This window comes from Lactuca virosa, chromosome 4 (genome assembly GCF_052849685.1).
Source record: "Lactuca virosa cultivar CGN04683 chromosome 4, Lactuca_virosa_CGN04683_v6, whole genome shotgun sequence".
Taxonomy (NCBI): domain Eukaryota; kingdom Viridiplantae; phylum Streptophyta; class Magnoliopsida; order Asterales; family Asteraceae; genus Lactuca; species Lactuca virosa.
Window position 1 is genome coordinate 217455741 of NC_136429.1, and position 9434 is coordinate 217465174.

Here is a 9434-nt window from a genome sequence, read left to right on the forward strand (position 1 = left end):
CAAAGGTTAAACTAGACTATAACGTCAATATTAATGCCTAGCCTAGAAACACGGGCGTTACAATTCTCTCCCCCTTAGGATGATTCTGTCCCCGGAATCACACATCAGCAAACAAATGCGGGTAGCGACTCATCATGTCACTCTCCGTTTCCCATGTGAGATTTGGCCCATTCGTATGTTTCCAACGCACAAGCACTAAATCGACCATCTTGCGTTGCAACTTCTTAGTCTTACGGTCAACGATTGCCTCAGGTTCTTCAATTAACCTCTTGTTTTCATCCAACCTTAATTCAGAAATGGGAATTATGTCGGGCACATCTCCTGTGAACTTTCTCAAATAACACACATGAAAGGTGTTATGAATACCCTCCAGTTCTTCCGGTAATTCTAGCTTGTAAGCTTGATTCCCGATCCTCTGAAGAACTTTAAATGGTCCAATAAACCTTGGACTCAACTTTCCCCTTTTACCAAATCTTATAAGTCCCTTCCACGGCGAGACTTTAAGTAAAACCGAATCTCCAACTTCGAAGGATATCGGTTGTCTTTTCTTGTCAGCATAACTCTTTTGTCGATCTTGAGCTGCTAACATCCTTTCCCTAATCACTTTCAACTTTTCAGCTGTCTGATGGACTATTTCAGGTCCCATAAACTGCTTTTCCCCAGCTTCCAGCCAACATGACGGCGTTCGACACTTTTCTCCATACAAAGCGTGATAAGGTGCCATCTTGATGCTTGAGTGGAAACTATTATTATAGGAAAATTATACTAGAGGTAAGTGTTCATCCCAGTTACCTTGGAATTCTGGGGTACATGCTCTCAGCATATCCTCCAATGTTTGAATTGTTCGTTCGCTCTGACCATCGGTTTGCGGATGGTAAGATGTACTCAAACACAAATTGGTACCCAATTCCTCTTGTAGACGTCTCCAAAACCTTGAGGTAAAACGGCTGTCACGATCGGATACAATCGTTAACGGAAAACCATGAAGCCTCACAATTTCCTTCACGTAGGAATTCAGAAGTTTATCCATAGACCATTTCTTGTTGGCTACTATGAAATGCGCACTCTTAGTGAAGCGATCAATGACCACCCAAATCATGTCGTGACCGTTCCTTGTTTTGGGCAGTTTAGTCACAAAATCCATGGTGATGTCTTCCCATTTACCCATGGGTACAGGTAAAGGTTCTAAAATCCCATACGGTTTCTGATGTTGTGCCTTAACCCTAGTACAAGTTACACACTCAGCCACATACTTAGCAACATCGAGCTTCATCGTCGGCCACCAGTAATAGGGTTTTAGATCCCTATACATTTTCGTACTGCCGGGATGAATCGAGTGCATGGTCTTGTGAGCTTCTTCCATCAGAAGATCTCTTACTCCTCCCGTCTTAGGTACCCAAATCCTATCTTTGAATACCTTCAGACCTTGACCGTTTGTGTCAAACACCAACGTTTTACCCAAACGTTCCTCCTTCCGGTCATTTTTCTCTAAAGCTTCCTCCTGAGCTTTCTTTATACTTTCCACAATTGTCGAGACAACTTCAATTCTCAACGCTCTTGGCCTTTTCTTTTCAATTTTACCTTCCGAATGAGAGCATCAGCAACAACATTTTCTTTACCAGGATGGTAAAGTATCTCATAGTCGTAGTGCTTGAGTAACTCTAGCCAGCGCCGTTGCCTCATGTTTAATTCCTTCTGATTAAAGAGATATTGAAGACTCTTATGATCAGTGAAAAGTTTGCATTTAGTACCATAAGGATAGTGCCTCCATATCTTTAAGGTGAATACTACCACTGCCAACTCCATATCATGAGTGGGGTGTTCTTTTCATGCTCTTTCAATTGCCTCGATGCATACGCTATCACTTTATCCCTTTGGGTCAGAACATAACCTAAACCAACTCCAGAGGCATCACTATAAACTGCGAAGTCATCAACTCCTTCAGGTAACGAAAGAATCGGTGCTTTACACAATCTCTTCTTTAACTTTTCAAAGGCTTCCTTATGCTTCTCATTCCAAGCATAAGTAGCTCCTTTGTGGGTCAAAGCTGTTAATGGAGTAGCGATCGAAGAAAAGCCTTGGATAAATCGGCGATAATATCCGGCTAATCCTAAAAAGCTTCGAATCTCCGTAGGACTTTTTGGTTGTTCCCACTACATCACAGCTTCAATCTTTGCTGGGTCAACCATTATTCCTTCTTGGTTAACCACATGACCTAAAAATTGGACTTCTTGAATCCAAAATTCACATTTGGAGAACTTTTCATACAACTTCTCCTTTTTCAGGACTTCTAGCACTTCATGCAGATGCTTTTCATGCTCCTGCTGGCTTTTCGAATAAATCAATATATCGTCTATGAATACTATCACAGATTTATCAAGGTATGGTTTACAAACCCTGTTCATCAAATCCATGAAAGCTGCTGGGGCATTGGTTAGTCCGAACGACATAACCAAAAATTCATAGTGTCCATATCTTGTTCTGAATGCAGTCTTTTCGATATCCTGCTCTCTCACCTTTAGTTGATGGTATCCCGACCTAAGATCGATCTTCGAGAAATAGCTCGAACCTTGTAACTGGTCGAACAGGTCATCGATCCTCGGCAACGGGTACTTGTTCTTTATTGTTGCTTTATTCAGCTCTCTGTAATCGATGCACATTATCATGATCCCGTCTTTCTTCTTTACAAATAACACATGGGCTCCCCGGGGTGATGAACTAGGTCGAATGAAACCTATGTCCAATAACTCCTGAAGTTGTGTCATAAGTTCTTTCATCTCTGTTGGTGCTAATCGATCGGTGCTTTTGCTATCGGTGTCGTTCCTGGTAACAAGTCGATACAGAATTCTACTTGTCGATCAGGGGGCAATCCGGGAAGATCTTCGGGAAAGACTTCTGGATAATCACACACCACCAAAATATTCTACACCTCCTTCTTTTCCTTCTTAGCATCGATCACGAACGCTAGATATGATGTACATCCCTTGCCCAAACACTTTCTGGCTTTCATTAGGGAAATGATTCCAGAGTTTACTCTTCGTTTGTCTCCATACACCATAAACGACTCTTTCCCTGGTGGGTTTACTTTTACTATCTTCTTCCTACACAATATTTCGACATCATTGGCGCTAAGCCAATCCATTCCTAAAACTATGTCGAAACCATTTAACTCGATAGGCAATAATTCCTCGTGGAACTTATTCCCATCCAAGTCAATGAGGGTGTTTTTCATACGATGGCTAACAGGTACAAACTTGCCACTAGCAATCTCGACTATTATAGCATTAACTAGTCTATCTACAGGCAAAGCTAGTTTTCTACCAAATTCATGCGAAATAAAGGAGTAATTGGCTCCAAAATCAAACAAAATTTGGGCAGGCAATTCGTTTACGAGAAAGGTACCTGAAGCGACATCAACTTCTTCTTTTGCTGCTTCAAGTGTCATCTGAAAGGCTCTCGCCTTCGGCTTTGGTGGAAGATTGGGCTTTGCTGCATCCTTCCTCGTCGGACAGACTTTCGAAACGTGCCCTTCTTCGTTACATGTAAAGCATACCCTTTTGCTGAACGAACACTCGTTGGCATAATGCCCAGTCTTTCCACATTTGTAGCAAGTCACCCCCTCACTACATTTTCCAGAGTGCTTTTTCTTGAACTTCTCACACCATTTCACTTCGCCTCCTCCTCCTTCAAACTTCTTAGACTTTGAAAATTTGTTTTTCTTGTTGGAACCTGATGTTCCTTCAAATTTTCTCTTTTCGCCAACTTCTGCCCTCTCCAGACCCTTCTCTCTGATCTGAATCTCAACATTCTTAGCAGCCCAGATGGCGGCTTTCAAAGTGGTTGCTTGCTTGATCATCGGACCAAAGTCCGCTGGTAATCCGAGGGCAAACTTGTTGACCTTAGAAAGTTCAGTTGGAACTAGATGAGGAACAAGCTTCATCTTTTCCGTAAAACTAACAGCGTATTCAGTAACGCTCATCTTTCCCTTCTTCAAATTCTAGAACTCATTATTAATTTCTAGAAGATCCTGCTCAGAGCAGTATTGCAATTTCAGTTGTACCACATAGTCTTCCCAAGACATCTTGCTAGCTTCTTCCTTGGGCATCGAATCAGCTAGTAACTTCCACCAGCTCAATACACCAGGTTTTAACAGAGGAATTGCAAGTGTGGTCTTTTGTTTGTTGCTACTCTCACAACTTTCAAACATCGTCTCCATTTCGAAGATCCAATTTATGACTTCCACCGGTGTCGGACTTCCAGATAGACACGGTGGTTTAGATGCCATGAAATCTTTGTATTTGCATCCGCGTCCATCAACTCCTCCATCCTGGTTGTTTTGTCTAACTATCGGTGGGTTGGCTTGACCAAGAGTCCCACTGTAGTTCCCTCCTACTGATTGCCCTTCATTCAATTCGGGCTGTTCAACAGGTATCGTAGTTTCTTCCCTCTTCTGTTGTAGTAATCGCCTTGTCTCCTCCATTTGGCGATCAAACATCATCTGTATCATTGCTTGTACCCCAGCCATCGTCATTGGCTTAGGTGCAGCTCCTACAACAGGTACTTGCTCAACTACTTGGGGTTGAGGTTGTTGATCCCTGTTTCCGTTTGCATTTGCAACTCCACTACGAGTTCTTGCCATTACAATCTATATACCGAATAAGGCGAATTTAGGTCTTTATCCTCGATGGGTATTTAAATTCCCTTATCACTCCGAAACGTTTACATGTTAGTTCTAATATCGTAATCGTACGCTTAGAATCCTACACACATAAGGTTTCCAGATCCGGTCGGCAACAGACCATAGATCCGAACAAATAATGGCATATATGGAAAACAAATAACATTTAGCACATAAAAGCATTTTAGGCATCTTTCCTAAAATAAACTAGTGCTCGTGTCTAAAATATGGTAGACACTCATCTCACAATCATCACTTAGCATTCGAAGTTTAAGTCTACAAATCCTACAATTTCTTAGTTCGCTTAAACTAATGCTCTGATACCAACTGTGACATCCCCTAATTTCTCGGCCAGAAAAGACCGATTTAATTTATGCTTTTTAAAATAAAATCAGAGAAATCTTTTTAAAAGATGTTGCGGAATTGGTCCCCAAAACAAAACATGATAAAAGTTTATCAAAACCTTTCTTTAAGAAATGTATAGTTTCATTTCATATCAAAACCTCGGGATGTCATGTTCCGATACAGATCAAAAGCATAAACAAGACATTATAAGCCTTCCAACAGTTATTTACAACTACTGGCCTATAATCCAAAAATCTCTCATCATCCTCCGACTATGCTCGGGGTCCACTACCTGTAACATAAAAAGCTGAGTGGGTCAGGCTTGGGAGCCTGGTGAGCATATAGGGATTTCAACCCACAATAATAATAAACTTATTAAGTTCATCAATCAACAATAACCTTGATTACCCGTTCCCGTTATCCTCACTTTACGTCCCTAAACACTTATCACTAGGGACCTAGCCTAAAGAATATCATCGAGATGGACACTACTGATAAGGGGTTTCCTCAGCCATACATGTCCTAAAGGCAAGCATGAGGGGGATGGAGTACATCAAATGAACACCCAAGTTCATTAACACCTACAGGTTGCGGGCCTGCCAGCGTTCCACTGGACTGTCTAGAAAAGTCCGTGGTCGTCATCCAAAATCCGCTAGATGACTGGATCACAATCACATCGAGGCCTCTCATCATTTTATTTCATCACACATCAACTATCTACCCATGTTTTACCCAACATATTTGTCGATAAAAATACATATACAGTTTAAAACTTGTATAAAACATCTATTCAACAGTCACCTCAATTAAACAATTAATATAATTACATGTAGCACGTATTTTATAGAAAATACTTCATTTCTAGGTGTAAGATGAAGGTGACTATACACTCACTTGATTTGATGATAATCGGGCAACACTTTGTTTCCTAAAACGATCGTTTCTAATAAAACCGAGAGTTTTATTGAGAAACCGGGATCTGCAAGGGTCGGGCTTCGAAACCGAAAAGATAAATTTCTCGGGCTTCTCGGGCATTTCGGGGCGTATTCCGGGTGTTTGGTATAATACCGGGGCTTTGGGGGAAGTTGGAAAGAAAGAAATATGGGTTTACGGGCTAAAAATGACAAGTTTTCAAATATTCCCTGGGAGGTCTCGCACCCTCCTATTTATAGGCTGCGAGGCTGCTGATCGGACGGCTGAGAGGAAGCCACGCGGCAGCAGATGCGAAGGCGCGCAGGTGGCTCGCACGTGGGTTGTGCATGCGAGGGTCTCGCTGTCGGCCTCTGATTGGACCGAGGTCTAGGTCCGAGACTTTGGACGTGGCACTCCCTGCGAAGCTCGGATGCGTCATAAAGGGGTACGAGGCAGCTTCTGATTGGCCGAGCCTTCGGTCCGAAGAGAATGTGACACGCGTCGACAGGTGGCCTCGGATGACTCAGCAGTTCGGACACGTGGCACGCTTTGAGTGAGGGTGAGGTGGCCGAAGTCCACCTTGCGAAATTTCTCGGTTTTGGCAAATTTTCTCGATTTTCGCGCCAAAACTTCTAAAATCCATAACTTTCGCATACGGGCTCCGTTTTTGACGCTCTTTATATGCATGCGTAGGTAAAATTACGCTCTACAACTTTTGTTTAGATGTCGTCGGCTAATTTTGACTTTAATTTTTATATTATTATTTTTAACAGACCGGGACAGGAAATCCGTTAAAAATTCATAACTTCTTCATCCGACGTCCGTTTTCGTCTGTCTTTTTACCGTTGTCCTACTATTGACGAGACCTTCGATTCTCGTTTAGGTCGTGTCAGCTAAAAATCACTTGATCTAAAATTCGAGTTTTTAGCTGTCTACTGCTAAGCTGAAACTTCGAAAAATCATAACTTCCTCATACGAAGTCAGATTTGGGCCTTCTTTTTATACCTACTCTCGGTTTAACGAACACTACGACTTTCGTTTAGATCACTAAGGCTAAAAAATAGTTTATCAAAAACTCACTTTTTACGACATTCGGCACCGTGCCGGTTTTGTCGCGAAACTTCGACAGGTCATAACTTCTTCGTTATAACTCGGATTTTGGTATTCTTTATATATCCGTAATCCTTGTCACGACCACTACAACTTTCTTAATAGATATCGGCTTTATCTAATATTTATTTTTGACGCTCATTTTTATTCTTAATTAATTAAACCCTAATAATTAAGCATAAAACACATAATTTTTACATAATATTCACATAATTCCTTTTCATTTCTTCAAAATGAGTTAGAAAGGTTAAACTAGACTATAACGTCAATATTAATGCCTAGCCTAGAAACACGGGCGTTACAATTAGTGTCTAAGTCCATAACGATTTTGATATGTACTTGACCCGATGGTGCATGGTCCTTTTGGGTTGCCTTCACCAAAGCAACTTGATAGGATGAATTATGGAGAGAGAGGATTAATTATGATTTATCAATATATTATATGAATAATATATTAAGAGAGAAATCATATTATTTAATGAATAATAGTCAAGAATTAATCAGAATTAATTTTGTGGCTAAAAGACATTAATTAAATAAAGGGGACTAGAACTGTCAATTGTGTGATAGTTGGATATTGGGCTAATGGACTCCATAGAGGATGGAGTGGATGAAATCTATGGGGAAATCCATTAGAATTCGTCCAAGGCCTCTAAAGGAGGAGTCCATGAGTTGCTTAGGGCCTAAGCAGTCAAATTAGGGTTTCCTTGTTAGATAACCCTAATAGCCTCACTATTTAAGGACCCCTAGGGCACCAAAAACGTGGCTAAGAGTTTCCTTAGCGTTTCTAGATGTTTTTGAGTGCCTCTCCTCTTCTCCTTCTTCATCCTCTTGCTCTTGGTGTTTGTGAGCCATTAGAGGAGTGACATTTGTGACTCTAAGCTTTTAGAAGCCAATTACAAGAAGGAATTGAGATTGTTATTGCTACATAGCAATCAAGGTAAGATCTAAAACCTAATTCATATGTTATTTGATTATCACATGCTAGATCTAGGGTTTATGGCTTTGGATGATTATTGCATGTTCATTAGACAAACTAGATCCAAAGCTTTAGGGTTTGCATATACACCATAGGAATGTTGTAGTGCTCAAACCCATCAGATCTGGAGTTGGGGGCGGTTGTCTTCGCCCTCAAGATTTGGCGACACTACCTCTATAGGGTCCGATTTACCATTTACACGGACCATAAGAGTTTGAGGTACCACATGGATCAGCCGAATCTGAACATGAGGCAGCGTCGGTGGCTAGATGTGGTGAAGGATTACGATTGCGAGATCCTCTACCACCGGGGAAAGCCAATGTTGTGGCCAATGCGCTTAGTCGCAAGGCTGCCTCGATCAGAGACATTTTGTTGAGGATGACGGTGGTGACTCCACTTTTGGAGCAGATCTGAGAGGCGCGGGTTGAGGGTATGAAGGAGGAGCGCGGAAAGTGAGAGCGGATCATAGGCCAGGTGGCCTCGTTCGACTATGACAACCGCGGGTTGCTGACCTTGCAAGGGAGGGTCTGGGTTTCGTACTGGGGCGGAGTACGGCAAATTTTGATGGATGAGGCCCACAAATCCAGGTTTTCTATCCATCCCGGGGTGACGAAGATGTACAAAGATCTTCGTCCTGATTATTGGTGGCCCTGCATGAAGCGGGATGTAGCCTGGTACGTTGAGAGATGCCTGACCTGCAGGAAGGTCAAGACCGAGCACCAGAGGCCTCACAGCAAGACACAACCGTTGGATATCCCTATGTGGAAATGAGAAGATATTACTATGGATTTCATCACGAAACTTCCCCGGACCGCACGGGGAGTGGATTCGATTTGGGTCATTGTGGAACGATTGACCAAGAGCGCCCATTTCATTCCGATCCAGGAGAGCATTTCGGCCGAGAAGGTAGTAGCACGACACGAAGTGCCAGTTTCCATGATTTTCGACCGAGACATGCGGTTCACTTCCAGATTCTGGAAGAAGTTTCACGACGAGTTGGGTACTCGTCTGCACTTCAACGCTGCTTTTCACCCGTAGACGGATGGTCAGAGCGAGCGGACCATCCAGACCTTGGAGGATATGCTATGAGCATGCGTTTTAGACTTTGGTGGTAGCTGGGATACTTACCTTCCCTTGGCAGAGTTTTCCTACAATAATAGCTACCATGCGAGTATTGACCGTCCTCCCTTCGAGATGTTATACGCGAGGAAGTGCAGAACCCCGATATGATGGGGTGAGGTTGGAAAGAGGGTCATGGGGCGTACCGAAGTGGTACTCAAGACGACGGGGCGGATCCAGCAGGTCCGAAGCAGGCTTCAGACTGCTCAGAGTCGGCAGAAAAGTTATGCCGAAAAGCGCCGTTTGGACCTGGAGTTCCAGGTCGGGGATATGGTTCTTCTGAAGGTGTTA